A 19184-nucleotide genomic window follows, 5' to 3' on the forward strand; every position below is an offset into this window, starting at 1 on the left:
CCTTCAGGATCAAACCTGGGACCTCTGGTGCTTAATGCAGGAACCTCTACTTTATGAGCTAAAAGTACATCTCTCTTAGCCAAGGCTGTAGCAGGCCCATCGATCTCTAGCTGGTCTAGCTGCCACTAGAAGGACGGCATGTCACACCAAGCGGGCCTAGGTTACATTTGGTTCCTATGTTGTACTTTCTAAGATTGATGGAATCAGCTATTTTCTTTATTGCAATTTCTCTTCCTAAGTGGAACAACCCAACGACACCTTGAACTTGGCTACCCACTTGGGTCGAAAGGGGTAACGTTATTTCTGTAGTGCTGGGCACTTGACACAACAAATAGAAAGACAGTCTCTATCATAAAGAGCTTTAAAAGGTCCCAATCATGAAGCTGGATCTACAGGAGTGCACCCTCATGCCTGTGTGGAGTCCTGTGGAAACCAGTGGAGCTATACATGGGCACAAGAGTCCACCATTATGACTCCAATGGCAGGACTGGGGCATAATTTTAGATGTGACTTTAAGTGAGGGTAACAAGACTATACATAGGGGACAGAGTGAAGGTAACAGAAATAAGTGTATCTGGCTTCATGCTAATTAACCAATAAAAATACACTAAATTGTAGCAGTGTGACTCTATAGCTTATACTTAATAGTTGATTAAGAAGCCATAATATTATTATTTGTGTCTAGAGGCTCTAACTGAGATCGGTCTACATCGTGCTATGCATTGTTTACACATAGTAAAAGACAGTCTCTGCCTCCAAGAGCCTAAAGTTTAAATCAAACTCCGTATTGGAAGAATTACCCAAATGGGTAAACAGGGAGATTTGTAGAGACACTACTGGGAGTCAGGCACCCAACTGCCATTCGTGCCCTTGAACCTCCATGATAACATTACAGGTCTGATTAGAGATTATCAGATTGTGTATTGAAAACATATGATCATTAATCAGGATGAATTGTTTCATAATTCTTAGGATATATATAATGATACTTATCTTCTACACACTTTGCAAACAACTTATTTCAAAGGCTGGTGAAGTATTGGGAACACTCCACTTTTCAGGGTATGAGCCTTTTCAGCACACAGGGGCAAAGTAAAGCATGGGGATGTAATTTTATGAACAATTGTATTTGTACACAAGGTGTCAAAACAATGCCACACATTTTATTTTTGTAACTATCAAATTGGAGATACTCAGTTGTTAATTTGTTGCCTTATGCATGGCTGGGCTAGTTTGTACATACTCCTGTTTCTATAATTTGTCTCATCAGTGCTCAGTCATGCTTCTTCTATTTGGTGAAATGGCTCCTTGCCTTATTAGGACTTGCAACCAAATGATTCCCCACCCCACCCCTTCTCAGAAAAATTATTTAGCTCCGCAGTGAGAATTTAGTCATAAAATGAAATAAGCGCTGCATAATGCCTCACATAGCTCCAAACATCTCAAAGACCTTAAAAGATGGCGTGTGGCATTTGGTCGATACTTTAGATGCCTGTATTCTACTCTCTGTACGGTTCTAGGTACTTTGGACCAGTTTCTGCTCTTTATTATGAATTACTCCACATTTACACCATCATGTGTCTTCAATGGAGTTCTTTCAAATCAACATGAAGGTAACTTAAAGCAGAATCTGGCTCTTGTATCTGAATCATAATTTGTTACATGTTTATCATCATGACTCAGTTTTTCAGATAAACCTGTTGTGCCCCTTATCAGTGTAAACATTCTTGTTAGTATTACTCTTTAGAGCTAAGTGGTTAGCCAATATCTGGGGCCTTGTGGGTGGTTTTCATTAGGAGGAGAAATAAGTGGTGGAGTCGGGTATTTTGTAGATGCAACTTTGTTTATTTACAAAGAATATAAACAAAGCCCTGTTTCCCTGAACACAATAAAAAAAATCAAACAGGAGACAGTTTCCTTGCTCAATATTTCAAAGCCTAATTTCCAGCCAGCACTTTGTCCAAAAAGCTCTCTTCGCTTTCTTTCCGGATTATACTACAAAGGTATTTCTATGGCTGTGCTCTACTGTGCTGCCTTTTTTGATCTGCTTCTGTGGCGTATTTGGCTGCATCTGTGTGTGCACACATACACACACACACAACACCCTGCCCTCTGTTTGCTTTCAGCCTCCAGAGACACTTGTCCATTCACACAGCTTAGCTACTCACTCACCGACCTTGCATGTGGCCTTTGTTGGGGGATGGCTCCTGTTGTTTCAGCTTTCTCCAAAAAAAAAGCTTATAATTGCTTCTTTTATTTATCCTGAATGATGGCTGGCCGTTATGCTCACCAGCTTCATTGAGGTTTCACCTAACCCCTCACCTTCACGTTGTATTTTGAAATGACACTGAGGCAAAAGAATATATGACTTTCCACCTTATCTTACAATGCTGCTTACCAGGCATTGCAATTTGTAACTCTTCAGTGAGATGTCAGAAAAGGAAAAGAACTGAAAAACAGCCACTTTTAAAAAACACTTTATCAAGTCTCTGAAAGTGGGAAATAAAACCACAGAGCAGCAGCATTCTTTAATGTACTCGCAAATGTATAAAGGTACTGGACTTTTATTCCCTGGGAAAATAGTGCATAACAGTCCTGATCCATTGCCTTCAGTGGGCTTTGGAAGACTTTCTGTTGACCTCAATGAGCTTTGGATCTGGCTCCGGGGAAGCCAACACCAGTGCAAAGAGAAAAAACAAAGCATCCAAGATGCAAGCAACTCAATGGGGTCATGGTTTAAGAAGTGGAAGTCAGGCCAGAAGTGTCACAGCTGGATGCTAGTGATCAATGGCTCCATGTCTAGTTGGCAGCCGGTATCAAGTGGAGTGCCCCAAGGGTGGGTCCTCAGGCTGGTTTTGTTCAATATCTTCATAAATGATCTGGAGGATGGTGTGGATTGCACCCTCAGCAAGTTTGCAGATGACACTGAACTGGGAGGAGAGGTAGATACGCCGGAGGGTAGGGATAGGATACAGAGGGCCCTAGACAAATTGGAGGATAGGGCCAAAAAAGAAATCTGATGAGGTTCAACAAGGACAAGTGCAGAGTCCTGCACTTAGGATGGAAGAATCCCGTGCACCGCTACAGACTAGGGACCGAATGGCTCGGCAGCAGTTCTGCAGAAAAGGACCTAGGGGTTACAGTGGATGAGAAGCTGGATATGAGTCAACAGTGTGCCCTTGTTGCCAAGAATGCCAATGGCATTTTGGGATGTATATGTAGGGGCATTGTCAGCAGATCGAGGGACGTGATTGTTCCCCTCTATTCGACATTGGTGAGGCCTCATCTGGAGTACTGTGTCCAGTTTTGGGCCCCACACCACAAGAAGGATGTGGAAAAATTGGGAAGAGTCCAGCGGAGGGCAACAAAAATGATTAGGGGACTGGAACGCCTGTCTTATGAGGAGAGGCTGAGAGAAGAGGGATTGTTTAGACTACGGAAGAGAAGAATGAGGGGGGATTTGATAGCTGCTTTCAACTACCTGAAAGGGGGTTCCAAAGAGGATGGATCTAGATTGTTCTCAGTGGTAGCTGATGACACAACAAGGAGTAATGGTCTCAAGTTGCAGTGGGGCAGGTTTAGGTTGGATATTAGGAAATACTTTTTCATTAGGAGAGTGGTGAAACACTGGAATGTGTTACCTAGGGAGGTGGTGGAATCTCCTTCCTTAGATATTTTTAAGGTCAGGCTTGACAAAGCCCTGTCTGGGATGATTTAGTTGGGGATTGGTCCTGCTTTGAGCAGGGGGTTGGACTAGATGACCTCCTGAGGTCCCTTTCAACCCTGATATTCTATGATTCTATGCTGAGAACGCTAGGAAATGTTCTGATGTCTAAACAAGCTCTTTTGGAAATCTGGGTCAGTGGGCACTTGTAAATCTAGGTTCATGTAAAATGACACCTTCTTACAGACAAAGCTGTCCCTGAGGTAGACACAATATACCCCAGTGGAGAACATCACTTGGGGACTGACAACTGCCTTTGGAACTTTTCATTTCTTAGAGAAGAGTGCATACATTTTTATTGCCACGACTAGTGCGTGCAATGTTGCATCTTCTTCAGAGCTGTTTCTCAACAGCACAGTCTGCTTCAAGGCGAGTGCCGTCTCTGGTGAAACCCCATTTCTGTATTGTACTGCACTGAGACCTGCAGTGATGGAGTGGTAAATCAAGCCCACTATTGCCATCTACATATAATCCCACACACAGAATACTGAGTTTCCTTGGAGTAATCATCACATGTTATGAAAATCTCCTAATAATTCACCTTCTTAATCCTTACTGAGATTGTAAACTCTCTGGGTACAGGGGCTGTCTGTGCAGCACCTAGGACAGTGGGGTCCTGGCTCATGATTGTGGCTCCTAGTAATAAATACAATCAAGTACAACATGAGTCTCAGTACTACAGACACGTTCAGCATGGAATTTGAATGGCAATGTCAATTCGGTGAATCAGGCCCATAGTGCTGTGGCAATCAGAGTCCAGACACCCCACAGGGAGACCAGAAGCTTAAACCCCAAAACGAGCCATTGAACCAGCGGTCGCATACTGTATTGTACTATTAAAGTGTACAGAGTAAGGTCTTTTAGGAAACTTTGTGATGGTCTGAACTTGATAGTCCTAAGATATGTGCACAGAGTGTGGTTATGAATCTATATATATATGTATGTAGAAAACTGTGCTCATAACCTGTACTATGATTTCAGCCACACCTAAGAGCAGGGAGGATCATCTCTCAAGACAGGTGTTCACACAGAACCGGCTCAAAGTAACAACCCAGGGTCCAATATTGTTTCTTCCTAGCTGGGCAATTAGAGTTAATGGGAAGTCACTGCGGCCTGGTCTACACTAGAAAATTAGGTTGGTTTAACTACATTAGTTAGAGGTTTGAAATATGAAATAACCCCTGAGCAATGCAGCCATGCTGACCTAAGTCCCTGTGTAGACGGTGCTAGGGAGACTATTGCCTCCTGGGAGAACCCGTCCCATCAGCATTAGTTGTGTCTACACTAGAGTGTTATAGTGATGCAGCTGTGCCACGGTAGCATTTTAAGTGTAGACAAAGACACCCTGATTCTCAAGTCAAGAGATTTCCACCCACTGAACAAACATGAGTCACCATGGACTGGGGGGAGGGGATGGAACAGAGGGAAAAGTCTTTTACAAGCAGGCTCATGAATGAGTTTTTTTATCCAGAAATGGAGGGACAGTCATTTAGCAAGTGCTGTCTGTGAAACACTGGTTCCCCTGGTGGCTGGAGGTATGCTTGAAAACCGTTTGAAGGCAATAGGTAACTTGAATTAGAAAAGGGATTTTTATCTATTGTGGAAATTTAAAGCCTGAGCTTGTGTCTTTGTGCTTATTTTCTGTGTTACTTGTATGTTTGCTCTCCCTCACTATTTCATCTTCCTATCTGTGGTTTTGTTTATTAAATGAATCTTTTATTTATTTTTACCCCACACAGGTTGCAGTTGTGCAAACTGCATGGAGTATGGATGCCAAAGTAAACTGGTGTTGGGGGTGGGAGCTAGTTTCACCCCTTTGGGATGATGAACCAGAGGGGAAAAGTAAGAATGTGTGGTAAGTAAGAACTCAGGAAGGATGAATTTAGGGAGACTCAGGAATAGAAGGGCTGTTGGTGGCACGCTGCAGGCTGGTGGAAGCCAGGGTGCAGGGCTGGATTACCCAATAGGCACGTGCTTAGGTCACCAGCAAAGCAGGGGGCACCAAAAAAAAAAAACGATTTAAAAAAAAATATTGATATTTCACAAAAAGCATTGAACTAGTCATAATGGGAAAAATCAGAACTTTGTTAGACTTCCTTACACTCCACTACACACTCTTCCCCTGTTTTTCTGTTCTCTTTTTATTACTTATCCCCACCTAAACCAAGGCGGCGTCCTACTAACGTAGATCGAAATAATGCGAGGAAATCAGATCCTGTCATTATTGATATATTCTTCTGAATTATACATACTTGATTTGTTTTTTTCTTTCATATATATATATATACACACACACACACACACATAAAAATAGTGTATGATATGTAATTTGTTGGGTTTTTTTAAGTTCAGATAACTCAGATAAGGGGCAGGATGATACGTAACCAACTGAGTGGAGCACAGAAATGTAAACTGGTGGAAGAAAAGAAACAAAAAACTAGTTACATTTTCCAAAATCTTCCACAGCTGACATCATTTTTCAAAGAGAATCCATCAGAAGCAACATCTTCTCTCAGTAGCACAGACATTGTTCCAAAACCTGTAGGTGTTTCCAAGATTGCCCCTTCTTCTGTTGGTGAAACAAACACCATTCCAGAACTTGTAGATGTGTCAGAGACTGTAACAAATTAAAGGGGAGCGTGAATGCTGGCAATATGTCTTGCAGCATGTTATAGCTGTTATTCAAACGTTAGCTGAAAGTGGTCTGCCTTTCCAGGGATCAAATGACACATTTGGATCATTGCAGAATGGAAATTTCTTGGGATTGTTGGAGCTTGTGGCTCAGTTTGACCCGTTTTTAGCAGGCCATATTTCAAAATATGGGAGTGCTGGCAAAGGTAACCCATCATACTTATCCAAGACAACATGTGATGAACTCATTGGTCTAATGAGTGACAAAGTTCGTTCAGCTATTGTGGATGAAATAAGTACAGATAAGTTTATCTGTCGATGCTACACCTGATCTTTCACATATTAATCAATTGAGTATTGTATGAAGATATGTGTCTCCCACAGATGGGAAACCAGTTGAACAATTTATAACATTCCTCAATTTGAAAAGCCACACGGGTGAAGAAATGGCAAATCAAGTACTGCATTATCTGTGCCAAGTTTGCAAAATAGATTTCTCAAAGTGCAGAGGTCAATCTTATGACAATGCTGCCAACATGTCAAGGCATTATCAAGGAATGCAGAAGAAGCTTTTAGAACAGAACAAACATGCCATATTCATACCATGTGCTGCACACTCTCTCAATCTCGTTGGCTGCAGTGCTGTTGATTGTTGTCTGGTGGCAGTAAGTTTTTTTCTCAACAGTCCAGTTACTTTATACATTTTTCTCTGCCTCAACACACCGATGGGCAGTTCTTAAAACATATTTGGGCAATGACCGTGTGTTGAAATCTCTTTCTAATACTCGCTGGGACGCACATGCAGTGGCAACAAGTGCAATTCTGGTGTCCTACTCAAAGATTGGGGATGCATTAGAAAGTAGAGCTGAAGACCAATCACAAAAGGGAGAAATTCTACAAGAGGCAGAAAACATTGCAAACAAAAGATGCAAGAACTAGAATTTGTATTCATGTTGACCATGTGGAATGAAATTTTACAACACTTTTACCACACAAGTCAAGCTCTCCAAGAAAAAAAAATTGGATTTGAAAACATGTGCAGACCTCTGTCAATCATTAGCAGACCACTTGCACACTTTGAGGAATGATTTCGAAAGATTTGAAGACATGTCAAAAGATATCTTGCCTGATACTAACTACAAAGAAGCCCAGTCCCACAAGCGAATCAGGAAAAAACAAGCAAATGATAGCAGTGCAACAGAAACAGCATTGAATCCTAGAGACAAATTTCACGTATCTACTTACTGGGCTATAATTGATACACTTGAAGCTCATATGATGAGGAGAGGGGAAGTGTACAAAGAAGTATCAAGTAAATTTTCTTTTCTAAATGGCATGGACTTATCTGACAAACAATATTCACAAGGTTCCCAAAAGCTAGTTGACTCATACCCTGTTGACTTGAACATGAATCTCTGTGGAGAAGTCTGGCAGTTCCACTGTTATATGCACGCAAAGTTTAATGAAACAGGAAAAATGAAATTCAGTCACATTGATCTTCATGACACAATAGTGAAAGATGGAATACAATGTGTATTTCCAAATATAGAGATCGCACTATGTATTTTTCTAACATTGATGATTACTAACTGCTCCGCAGAATGCTCTTTTTCTCAGATGAAAAGGATACAAAACCCTCAGAGAACAACAATGTGTCATGATAGACTTGATTCACTTTCCCTGTTGTGTATGAAAGCGGACATGCTTCGTCGAGTCAGCTTCGATGAACATATCCAGAATTTTGCAATCAGAAAATCTAGAAAGAAGCTATTTTAATTTCAGCATACATGTAAGTTCTGTGTCATTTCAAAAAATAAAATTTTATTTTACGGTATGGTATTGTTTTTATTTTGAATTACATATGGAGGGGCACCATAATCTTTTCAGTGCTTGGGGCCTCTAAAGGTCTTAATCCGGCCCTGCCAGGGTGAGATCTTGTGCTCATGGGAAGACTACTGGTGTCAGCGGTCTCTGAACCAAAGCTGCACAGCACAAAGAAACCCAAGGTTACAGGACAGAACTCCTTACTGATCTGGGTAATTCCCCCAAAATGTCACAAGTGGCTGAAATATTCAGCTATCTTTGAAAGTAAATACCTATGGAGGGCATTTGGACTTATTTCATACAGTTTCACCAACTATTTTGTAAAGCAGTATTGCCAAACCCTAGCATCTGAATATGAGCCCGACACCCCAAAATCATCCAACTGGCTTTAAAAATCATGGGGTTTTTAGAAGTAAAAATGTGGATGCTTTTAATTGGCTTTCTGGTTTCTGAGCCTGCAGTGATCTTGTTTCCAAGCGCTTCTGCAACCATGCAGGCGAGAATATATATATTTAAAGAGAGCTCAGATTGCAATGTAATCATATGATTCCAAAAGCTGGAGCTGTAAGAAAAGCACCAAATATCATGACTCACACTTACTGTGAGAATTGGAAATGCCCATGCAGTAGTATACATTGGGTGTAACTTATACGTTGCTCTCAGTAATTCCGTCTCATGTCGCATATACACTTTACAGCAGTGCCAAAAATCATGAGTCAGGTATCTAAATCGTGAGATTGTTTCTGAAATCTCATGTTTTTAAGACAAACACACATTTTGGCTCTTTGTCTTTGCCTGGTGTCTGACCCTGTAGGTCAAATCGGGGTCACATTTTCAGTCTTTTGTCTACAGCTATATGGGTTAGAAACATTGGGTTTTTTAGTTTGTTTTTGGATGAAAGTTCACATTCTGGCTCTTACAACAGTATAGTATGTGAAAATAATAGAATGTTTTGGTTGTGCTGGCAATTCCTTTCACCCCCACCTCCTACCCCCCTTTTTGTTTATTTGGTTTGGGTTGAATTGAAAACAAAAACTTTCTACATTTTCAGCAAATCAGAAATGTTAAAACAAACTAAAATATTTTTGACTCAAAAGGATTTTTTTGGTTTTCCAAAATAAACAGTTTGGTCTGATTTTGACCCTTTTAAAACTTTTTTTTAAAAATAAAATACATTTTTAAACTGAAAACTTGGGTTTAGAAAATATCAACACAATGTTTTGATATGTCAATTTTATTTTAGCTTTAGGTTTCCCCCCTGACCCAAATAATTCAACAAAACCAACATGAATTTTCAAAAAAGGTTTTGGAAAAAATGTGGATTCGGCCACACCAAAAAGTTGTATAAGAAGAATTTTGCCCAGCAGTATACAGATTATGATCAGCTCTGCCCTGACTTGATGTGGGACCAAAAATAAGCCTAAATGTCATCATCTATTCTGGAAACTAATTGCATTTTGTTAGCTTTGATAGGTGGTGGAAGCCACGTTCAGTGTAAGTGCAGCATCTCTTTAAATTATAAATCTAGTAACTCTGCTGGGATGAAAATTCCACCCTTTACTGAATCAGATTCTTAAATAATTGTGAATATAGAAGAGAGGCTGAGACACGCAGTTCTCAGCCAGCCAGATGTATTGTGGAGTTGTTTGTGTGCAGTTTTCCTGATTCACTTGAGTTTAATTAGTGTAACTCTACATTTAAAATGCATAATTCTACCTCTAGAGGGCTCTCATGACTAAAAGACAGTTACTAAGCAAAAGTGTTGAAGTTTCATAGGAGAGTTTTCCTGGCAAATCTATTAATCACTTTATCTGAGAAGTAACCATCTGGGGTGTGTGTGTGTGTTGACAAAACATGAGGTATGAGATTCCCTGGTTTCAAACAGAGCTTGACAAATCTTTGAGGGTTTGCTATGAAAAAACTCTTGGGCTGGGGGAGATTTTTATGAAACAAGAAACACGGGTTTTGAATACATTTTGCAAATATGGTGATAATTTGATGGGTTTCATTAACTAGTGATGTCTGATAACCTTAAAAATAACTACAAATTATAAAATATAGAGGCAAAATGTGTATTTTAAGACAATGTGCTCTTGCCTTCATTCTGATACCCCTGATGCTACAATGGGCTTATATACAAATGTCAAGGTTCCTCCCCCACTCTGAGCTCTAGGGTACAGATGTGGGGACCTGCATGAAAAACCTCCTAAGCTTATCTTTACCAGCTTAGGTCAAAACTTCCCCAAGGTACAAAATATTCCACCCGTTGTCCTTGGACTGGCCGCTACCACCACCAAACTAATACTGGTTACTGGGGAAGAGCTGTTTGGACGCGTCTTTCCCCCCAAAATACTTCCCAAAACCCTGCACCCCACTTCCTGGACAAGGTTTGGTAAAAAAGCCTCACCAATTTGCCTAGGTGACTACAGACCCAGACCCTTGGATCTTAAGAACAATGAACAATCCTCCCAACACTTGCACCCCCCCTTTCCTGGGAAATGTTGGATAAAAAGCCTCACCAATTTGCATAGGTGACCACAGACCCAAACCCTTGGATCTGAGAACAATGAAAAAGCATTCAGTTTTTTACAAGAAGACTTTTAATAAAAAATAGAAGTAAATAGAAATAAAGAAATCCTCCCTGTAAAATCAGGATGGTAGATATCTTACAGGGTAATTAGATTCAAAAACATAGAGAACCCCTCTAGGCAAAACCTTAAGTTACAAAAAAGATACACAGACAGAAATAGTTATTCTATTCAGCACAATTCTTTTCTCAGCCATTTAAAGAAATCATAATCTAACACATACCTAGCTAGATTACTTACTAAAAGTTCTAAGACTCCATTCCTGGTCTATCCCTGGCAAAGACGCATACAGACAGACAGACACAGACCCTTTGTTTCTCTCCCTCCTCCCAGCTTTTGAAAGTATCTTGTCTCCTCATTGGTCATTTTGGTCAGGTGCCAGCGAGGTTACCTTTAGCTTCTTAACCCTTTACAGGTGAGAGGAGCTTTCCCCTGGCCAGGAGGGATTTCAAAGGGGTTTACCCTTCCCTTTATATTTATGACAACAAATATGAAATCTCTATTAAAATATCATTAAGGATCGCAAGGTCTTCAGAAATAAAATACTGTTAAGTACATGGAAACACAAAACTCCAGATAAAGAACTAAGAGTGAGATTTTTCAATAGCAGCTAAGTCTCAGCCTGGACCAGTCCACACAAGCGATCCACTTCCTGGACACTACGGTGCTAATAAGCGATGGTCACATAAACACCACCCTATACCGGAAACCTACTGACCTCTATTCCTACCTTCATGCTTCCAGTTTTCACCCAGACCACACCACATGGTCCATTGTCTACAGCCAACCTCTACGATACAACCACATTTGCTCCAACCCCTCAGACAGAGACAAACACCTACAAGATCTCTATCAAGCATAGCCCCACAGTATGCCAACATTTTTATGGCTGACTTAGAACAACGCTTCCTCAGCTTTCGTCCCCTAATACCCCTACTCTACTTGCACTATATTGATGACATCTTCATCATCTGGACCCATGGAAAAGAAGCCCTTGAGGAATTCCACGATGATTTCAACAATTTCCATCCCACCATCAACCTCAGCCTGGACCAGTCCACACAAGAGATCCACACCTACAAGATCTCTATCAAGCATTCTTACAACTACAATACCCATCTGCTAAAGTGAAGAAACAGATTGACAGAGCCAGAAGAGTACCCAGAAGTTACCTACTACAGGACAGGCCTAACAAAGAAAATAACAGAACGCCACTAGCCATCACCTTCAGCCCCCAACTAAAACCTCTCCAACGCATTATCAAGGATCTACAACCTATCCTGAAGGACAACCCATCACTCTCACAAATCTTGGGAGACAGGCCAGTCCTTGCCTACAGACATCCCCCCAGCCTGAAGCAAATACTCACCAGCAACTACACACCACACAACAGAACCACTAGCCCAGGAACCTATCCTTGCAACAAAGCCCGTTGCCAACTGTGCCCACATATCTATTCAGGGGACACCATCACAGGGCCCAATAACATCAGCCACACTATCAGAGGCTCGTTCACCTGCACATCCACCAATGTGATTTATGCCATCATGTGCCAGCAATGCCCCTCTGCCATGTTGGTCAAACTGGACAGTCTCTACGTAAAAGAATAAATGGATACAAATCAGATGTCAAGAACTATAACATTCATAAACCAGTCGGAGAACACTTCAATCTCTCTGGTCACGCGATTACAGACATGAAAGTTGCGATATTACAACAGAAAAACTTCAAAACCAGACTCCAGCGAGAAACCGCTGAATTGGAATTCATTTGCAAATTGGATACAATTAACTTAGGCTTGAATAGAGACTGGGAGTGGCTAAGTCATTATGCAAGGTAACCTATTACCCCTTGTTTTTTCCTCCCCTCCCGCCCCCCCGCCCCCTCCCTCCCCCGTTCATCAGACGTTCTTGTTAAACCCTGGATTTATGCTGGAAATGGCCCACCTTGATTATCATACACATTGTAAGGAGAGTGATCACTTTAGATAAGCTAGAGAGTGGGGTGGGGGGGAAAGAAAACCTTTTGAAGTGATAAACACCCATTTTTTCATGGTCTGTATGTATAAAAATATCCTCACTGCCTTTTCCACTTTTATGCATCCGATGAAGTGAGCTGTAGCTCACGAAAGCTTATGCTGAAATAAATTGGTTAGTCTCTAAGGTGCCACAAGTACTCCTTTTCTTTTTGCGAATACAGACTAACACGGCTGCTACTCTGAAACCTGTCATTCAGACTTGTGTTTCTAAGGGCTTGTGTACCAAACACAAATTGCACCACTTTAACTATGCTGTTATGGGTTGAGTGAAACACTCACCAATTTCCATGATGTAAGAGACGCCCTTCATTCAGGATTAATGTCAGAAACAATTTGGGCATCAAACTAAAGTAGATGCGTCACTGTCCAGCCAAGGCACATGAGTCTGCGCAAGAAACAGAACTATGTGGGTGGAGGGTTTTCACTGGGTCTTGTTTGGTGGATGTGTGTGTGGGAGAAGAGGTAAAAACATCAGGATTCAGGAGGAAGACTGCAAGAAAACAGCAGACACAGGCTAAACAACTACTGAGAGTGTGATCCTGAGAAAAGCCTTGAGAGTTTTTAGGCTGAGTTCTGTTTGATAGTTTCTTTGCTCCCAGTTCCAACCATAGCTTCTGTTGTTCGATTCCTTTTCCTATGTTCAGAGAAACAGGATTTCACACTTATTTTGTAAATAAACAAGACACCATCAATTTCTCCTCCTAACAGAAACAGCCCCAAACTTTGACCAAAAGGGTTAGCACTGGTATATATAAAGCAATACGACCTCCTTAGTGTGGATGCAGTTATATCAGTATATACTGGTATAACTATTCCTGTATGGGAAGCAGAATATGTCGTGCCAGTATAAGGCACCGTTATACCACTATAACTGCGTCTACACTACGTCTTGTACTGCTATAACAATATTTGTTAAAATTAAGACCAAAAGAGTTACAGTAGTACAAAAACTGTGTGAAACAAGCCTCCATCATGAAAGTACATTTGAAAATTTCCTCCTGGAGGAAGAGATCCACAGTGAAAGAACCTCAGAGTATCTGATATGAGATAGAAGATGATGAAGGCCCAACTTGCATATAGTCATTAAGGGTACTTAGGAGAGTTTTTGAATACTCAGTATTCTTACAGATAAAAGAGAAGAACTTGCTCTGATTTTCTCTTTGGGGCCCTGCTAGTTTTAGTGACTTTTGGTGCATCAATGTTATTTCAATAGAACATAGTTTGCCTCTGGCCAATTTAAATGCCACATTTCCTCATTTTTTTTTTAAATCTACCCTAACATCTTCGAAACTATATATGTGGATTTTGAAGCCTAAATTTCTGCTATTTTGTCCAAAATTTTCAGCCTGAATGCCCAAGGTTAGGCTCCCAAATCTACATTTATATTATCTATATCATATCTCTAATATGTTTTAATATGCTGTGTTATATCTATATAGCTGCTGCACTGTATCTGTAATTAAACCCGTGAACCTAGCAGTTCCCTGATTAGGGAAAATCTTGTATAGAATTGAAAATCCGTTAATCTAAAGTGTTCTTAAGTGAGCAATTATATGCAAATAATTATAGCAAAGACATAATGTTCTACTCTCAGCAGCTGCCAAAAAGTAAAGCCCTGGCATCAACACAGAACTAGTTGCAGGCTTTTATTTTTCAGAAGTTTTAATTATATGAAAAGAACAACAACAACACAGCACTCTTCGCATCTAATGGCAAATCTGTTTCTTTAAGGAAAAGGTGTCGAGAAAATGGTAGCAGGCAAACCAACAAATCCTCAATTCGGATTTCTAGAACAAGAAAGAAAACATCAAAAGTCCAGTCATGCAACTTTGAATCAATTACAAGGCCTGGCCCACTCAGAAGCCTGGATGAGAATATTTCAGAAACACCACAGAATGGCCAAAAGTTCATTTGGACGGGTGTCACAAAAAAACAAAACCTGTAAAATAAAAATATACAATTGTATTTCTCTAGTTGGAATTGGGTTTTATGAAAGGAGAGCCTGGGAACAAACATCAGATTGCAGAGGAGTAAAACTATCGCCTTGGAACAAAGGCCGGTGTTGTTTTTTAGACACGTGAGATAAAATATTCAAAAGTGCCTTAGCTTTTGAAAATTTTACCTTGAGTTACTACTGTAACAAGCACAGTGTATTATGTAACAATAGTAAAAGATCACTTTCTTCTATTACAGTACAAGGGACTTCAGTTAAAGTCAAGAAAACAGTATTATCCTCAAAGATACTCCCCCTCCCTAAATCCTGTTACACTATATAACCTTTCCTAGCCTGCACCCTGCCTAGCTTCCTGCTGCAGTTTTAAAGAAAGAGCTTGCAGTATAAATATCTAGAACTTAAAAGAATGTGAAAGGTGGAAAGTCAGACACCTGCAAGGTAGGAAATGCCTCTGTACCCTTAATTTAGAATATGCATTATGATACAATCTTTAATCATATACTCCTCCCTGCTAGTGAGCTTTGGATCTGTCTGCCCCACTTCTCAGTCCCTGGTGCTGAGAAGAGCAGGAGCCATGGTTTTGGCATGTTGGGGGTCCAGCCTACAGAGCAGGACCTAGCTGCCATCTGGCAAGGCTCCCAGAAGCCATAGGACCTGAGCATGGTACTTCCAAGATTGCTGTATGGTCAGACATGTGTGCAACTGTCAAGGTTCCTCCCCCACTCTGAACTCTAGGGTACAGATGTGGGGACCTGCATGAAAAACCTCCTAAGCTTATCTTTACCAGCTTAGGTCAAAAACTTCCCCAAGGTACAAAATATTCCCCCCCGTTGTCCTTGGACTGGCCGCTACCACCACCAAACTAATACTGGTTACTGGGGAAGAGCTGTTTGGACGCGTCCTTCCCCCCAAAATACTTCCCAAAACCTTGCACCCCACTTCCTGGACAAGGTTTGGTAAAAAAGCCTCACCAATTTGCCTAGGTGACTACAGACCCAGACCCTTGGATCTTAAGAACAATGAACAATCTTCCCAACACTTGCACCCCCCCTTTCCTGGGAAATGTTGGATAAAAAGCCTCACCAATTTGCATAGGTGACCACAGACCCAAACCCTTGGATCTGAGAACAATGAAAAAGCATTCAGTTTTCTTACAAGAAGACTTTTAATAAAAATAGAAGTAAATAGAAATAAAGAAATCCCCCTTGTAAAATCAGGATGGTAGATATCTTACAGGGTAATTAGATTCAACAACATAGAGAACCCCTCTAGGCAAAACCTTAAGTTACAAAAAAGATACACAGACAGAAATAGTTATTCTATTCAGCACAATTCTTTTCTCAGCCATTTAAAGAAATCATAATCTAACACATACCTAGCTAGATTACTTACTAAAAGTTCTAAGACTCCATTCCTGGTCTATCCCTGGCAAAGACGCATACAGACAGACAGACACAGACCCTTTGTTTCTCTCCCTCCTCCCAGCTTTTGAAAGTATCTTGTCTCCTCATTGGTCATTTTGGTCAGGTGCCAGCGAGGTTACCTTTAGCTTCTTAACCCTTTACAGGTGAGAGGAGCTTTCCCCTGGCCAGGAGGGATTTCAAAGGGGTTTACCCTTCCCTTTATATTTATGACACGCCCCCCAAATCTCAGCTAGGGTGAAACACTGGCTGGGATTTCTTCCTGGAGCTCTAGGAAAAACAGAGTTAATAAGACACATGCATCTCTAAATATACTACCAAGTACATAAAGACTAACAATATTTTCCACATCTCAAGGACGATTTTAACCAGTTGATTCTGGGAAACTTTCACGGGAGAGTGCATCAGCCACTTTGTTAGAAGCTCCTGAGATGTGTTGGATGTCGAAATCAAAATCTTGGAGAGCTAAACTCCACCGAAGAAGTTTTTTGTTAGTTTCCTTGACGGTGTGAAGCCACTTCAGTGCAGCATGGTCGGTTTGCAGGTGGAAACGCCGTCCCCAAACATATGGGCGTAGCTTTTCCAGAGCATAGACAATGGCGTAACATTCTTTTTCAGTGACTGACCAGTTGCTTTCCCTCTCAGACAGTTTTTTGCTGAGAAACACTACAGGGTGGAATTCTTGATCAGGTCCTTTCTGCATTAAAACTGCTCCCACACCACGCTCGGACGCATCTGTGGTTACTAGGAACGGTTTGTCAAAGTCTGGGGCCCTTAGTACAGGGTCAGACATGAGTGTCGCTTTAAGCTTGTTAAAGGCCTTCTGACACTTTCCGGTCCACTGAACAGCATTTGGCTGTTTCTTTTTGGTTAGGTCTGTCAGTGGGGCAGCGATTTGGCTGTAGTGCGGTACAAATCGTCTGTAATAACCGGCCAAGCCTAAGAAGGATTGAACCTGTTTCTTTGACTTTGGGACAGGCCACTTTTGGATAGCATCCACTTTGGCCTGTAGGGGGCTGATAGTCCCTTGACCCACCTGGTGTCCAAGGTAAGTCACTCTGTTTAGGCCTATTTGACACTTCTTAGCCTTAACAGTTAGTCCTGCCTCCCTTATGCGCTCAAGGACTTTGTGTAGATGTTCCAGGTGGTCTGCCCAGGAATCCGAAAATATGGCCACGTCGTCAAGGTAGGCGACTGCATATTCTCCTAATCCCGCTAGGAGACCATCTACAAGTCTTTGGAAAGTGGCGGGTGCATTTCGCAGCCCGAAAGGGAGTACATTAAATTCATACAGCCCAAGATGTGTGATGAAGGCTGACCTTTCCTTGGCAGATTCATCTAGCGGTACCTGCCAGTACCCCTTGGTTAAGTCCAAGGTAGAGATGAACTGGGCCCGTCCCAGTTTCTCTAATAGTTCATCTGTGCGGGGCATTGGATAGTTGTCTGGGCGAGTTACAGCATTTAGCTTACGGTAGTCCACGCAAAAACGTATTTCCCCATCGGGTTTGGGAACTAGAACCACTGGAGATGCCCATGCACTTTCAGAGGGGCGGATTACACCCTTCTGTAACATATCCTGGATCTCCCGTTCTATAGCAGTTTTAGCTTGAGGAGACACCCGGTAAGGTTGGACCCTAATTGGGTGAGCATTACCTGTGTCAATGGAGTGTATGCCCGTTCAGTCAGTCCTGGGGTGGCTGAGAACGTTGGCGAGTAGCTAGTGCACAGCTCCTGGATCTGCTGTCGCTGCATACGCCCAAGGGTCATGGAGAGGTTCACCTCTTCCACACCACCACCACATTTCCCTTCGTAGTAGACACCTTCAGGCCACTCAGCATCATCTTCTCCCTGGGCTGTAAACTGACAAACCTTTAATTCTCTGGAATAAAGGGGCTTTAGAGAATTAATATGGTACACCTTAGGCTTTCGGTTGGAGGTGGGGAATGCTATGAGATAATTAACAGCTCCCAGGTGCTCCTGGACCATGAATGGCCCTTCCCACGATGCTTCCATTTTATGGGCCTGGAGCGCCCTTAAGACCATGACCTGGTCTCCTACTTTGAAGGAACGCTCTCTGGCATGTTTATCATACCAGGCTTTTTGCTCTTTTTGAGCATCCTGTAAGTTTTCTCTAGCAAGGGCTAAAGAGGTTCGGAGGGTGTTTTGTAGGTTGGTTACAAAGTCCAGAATGTTAGTTCCTGGAGAAGGTGTAAATCCCTCCCATTGCTGCTTCACCAACTGCAATGGCCCCTTAACCTCACGGCCATATACAAGTTCAAATGGGGAAAACCCTAAACTGGGGTGTGGTACAGCTCTGTAGGCAAAGAGCAACTGCTGCAACACTAGGTCCCAATCATTGGAGTGCTCATTTACGAATTTACGTATCATGGCCCCCAAAGTTCCATTAAACTTCTCCACCATGCCATTTGTTTGATGGTGGTAAGGAGTGGCAACCAAGTGATTTACCCCATGAGCTTCCCAAAGGTTTTTCATAGTTCCTGCCAGGAAATTAGTCCCTGCATCTGTGAGGATGTCGGAGGGCCAACCTACCCTGCCAAAAATGTCTGCTAGTGCCTGGCACACACTTTTAGCCCTGGTGTTGCTTAGAGCTACTGCTTCCGGCCATCGGGTGGCAAAATCCATGAAAGTCAGTATGTACTGCTTTCCTCTGGGTGTCTTTTTTGGAAAAGGACCCAGAATATCCACAGCTACTCGTTGAAATGGAACTTCAATGATGGGGAGTGGCTGGAGAAGGGCTTTGACCTGGTCTTGGGGTTTTCCCACTCTTTGGCACACCTCACAAGACTGGACATAGGTAGAAACATCCTTGCCCATTCCCTCCCAGTGGAATGACCCCCCCAAACGGTCTTTGGTCCTGTTCACCCCAGCATGGCCACTAGGGTGATCGTGGGCTAAGCTCAAGAGCTTGGCCCGGTATTTAGTTGGAACTACCAACTGTCTCTGAGGATGCCAGTCTTCCTGGTGTCCACCAGAAAGAGTTTCC

This window comes from Eretmochelys imbricata, chromosome 4 (genome assembly GCF_965152235.1).
Source record: "Eretmochelys imbricata isolate rEreImb1 chromosome 4, rEreImb1.hap1, whole genome shotgun sequence".
NCBI classification, from domain to species: Eukaryota; Metazoa; Chordata; order Testudines; family Cheloniidae; genus Eretmochelys; species Eretmochelys imbricata.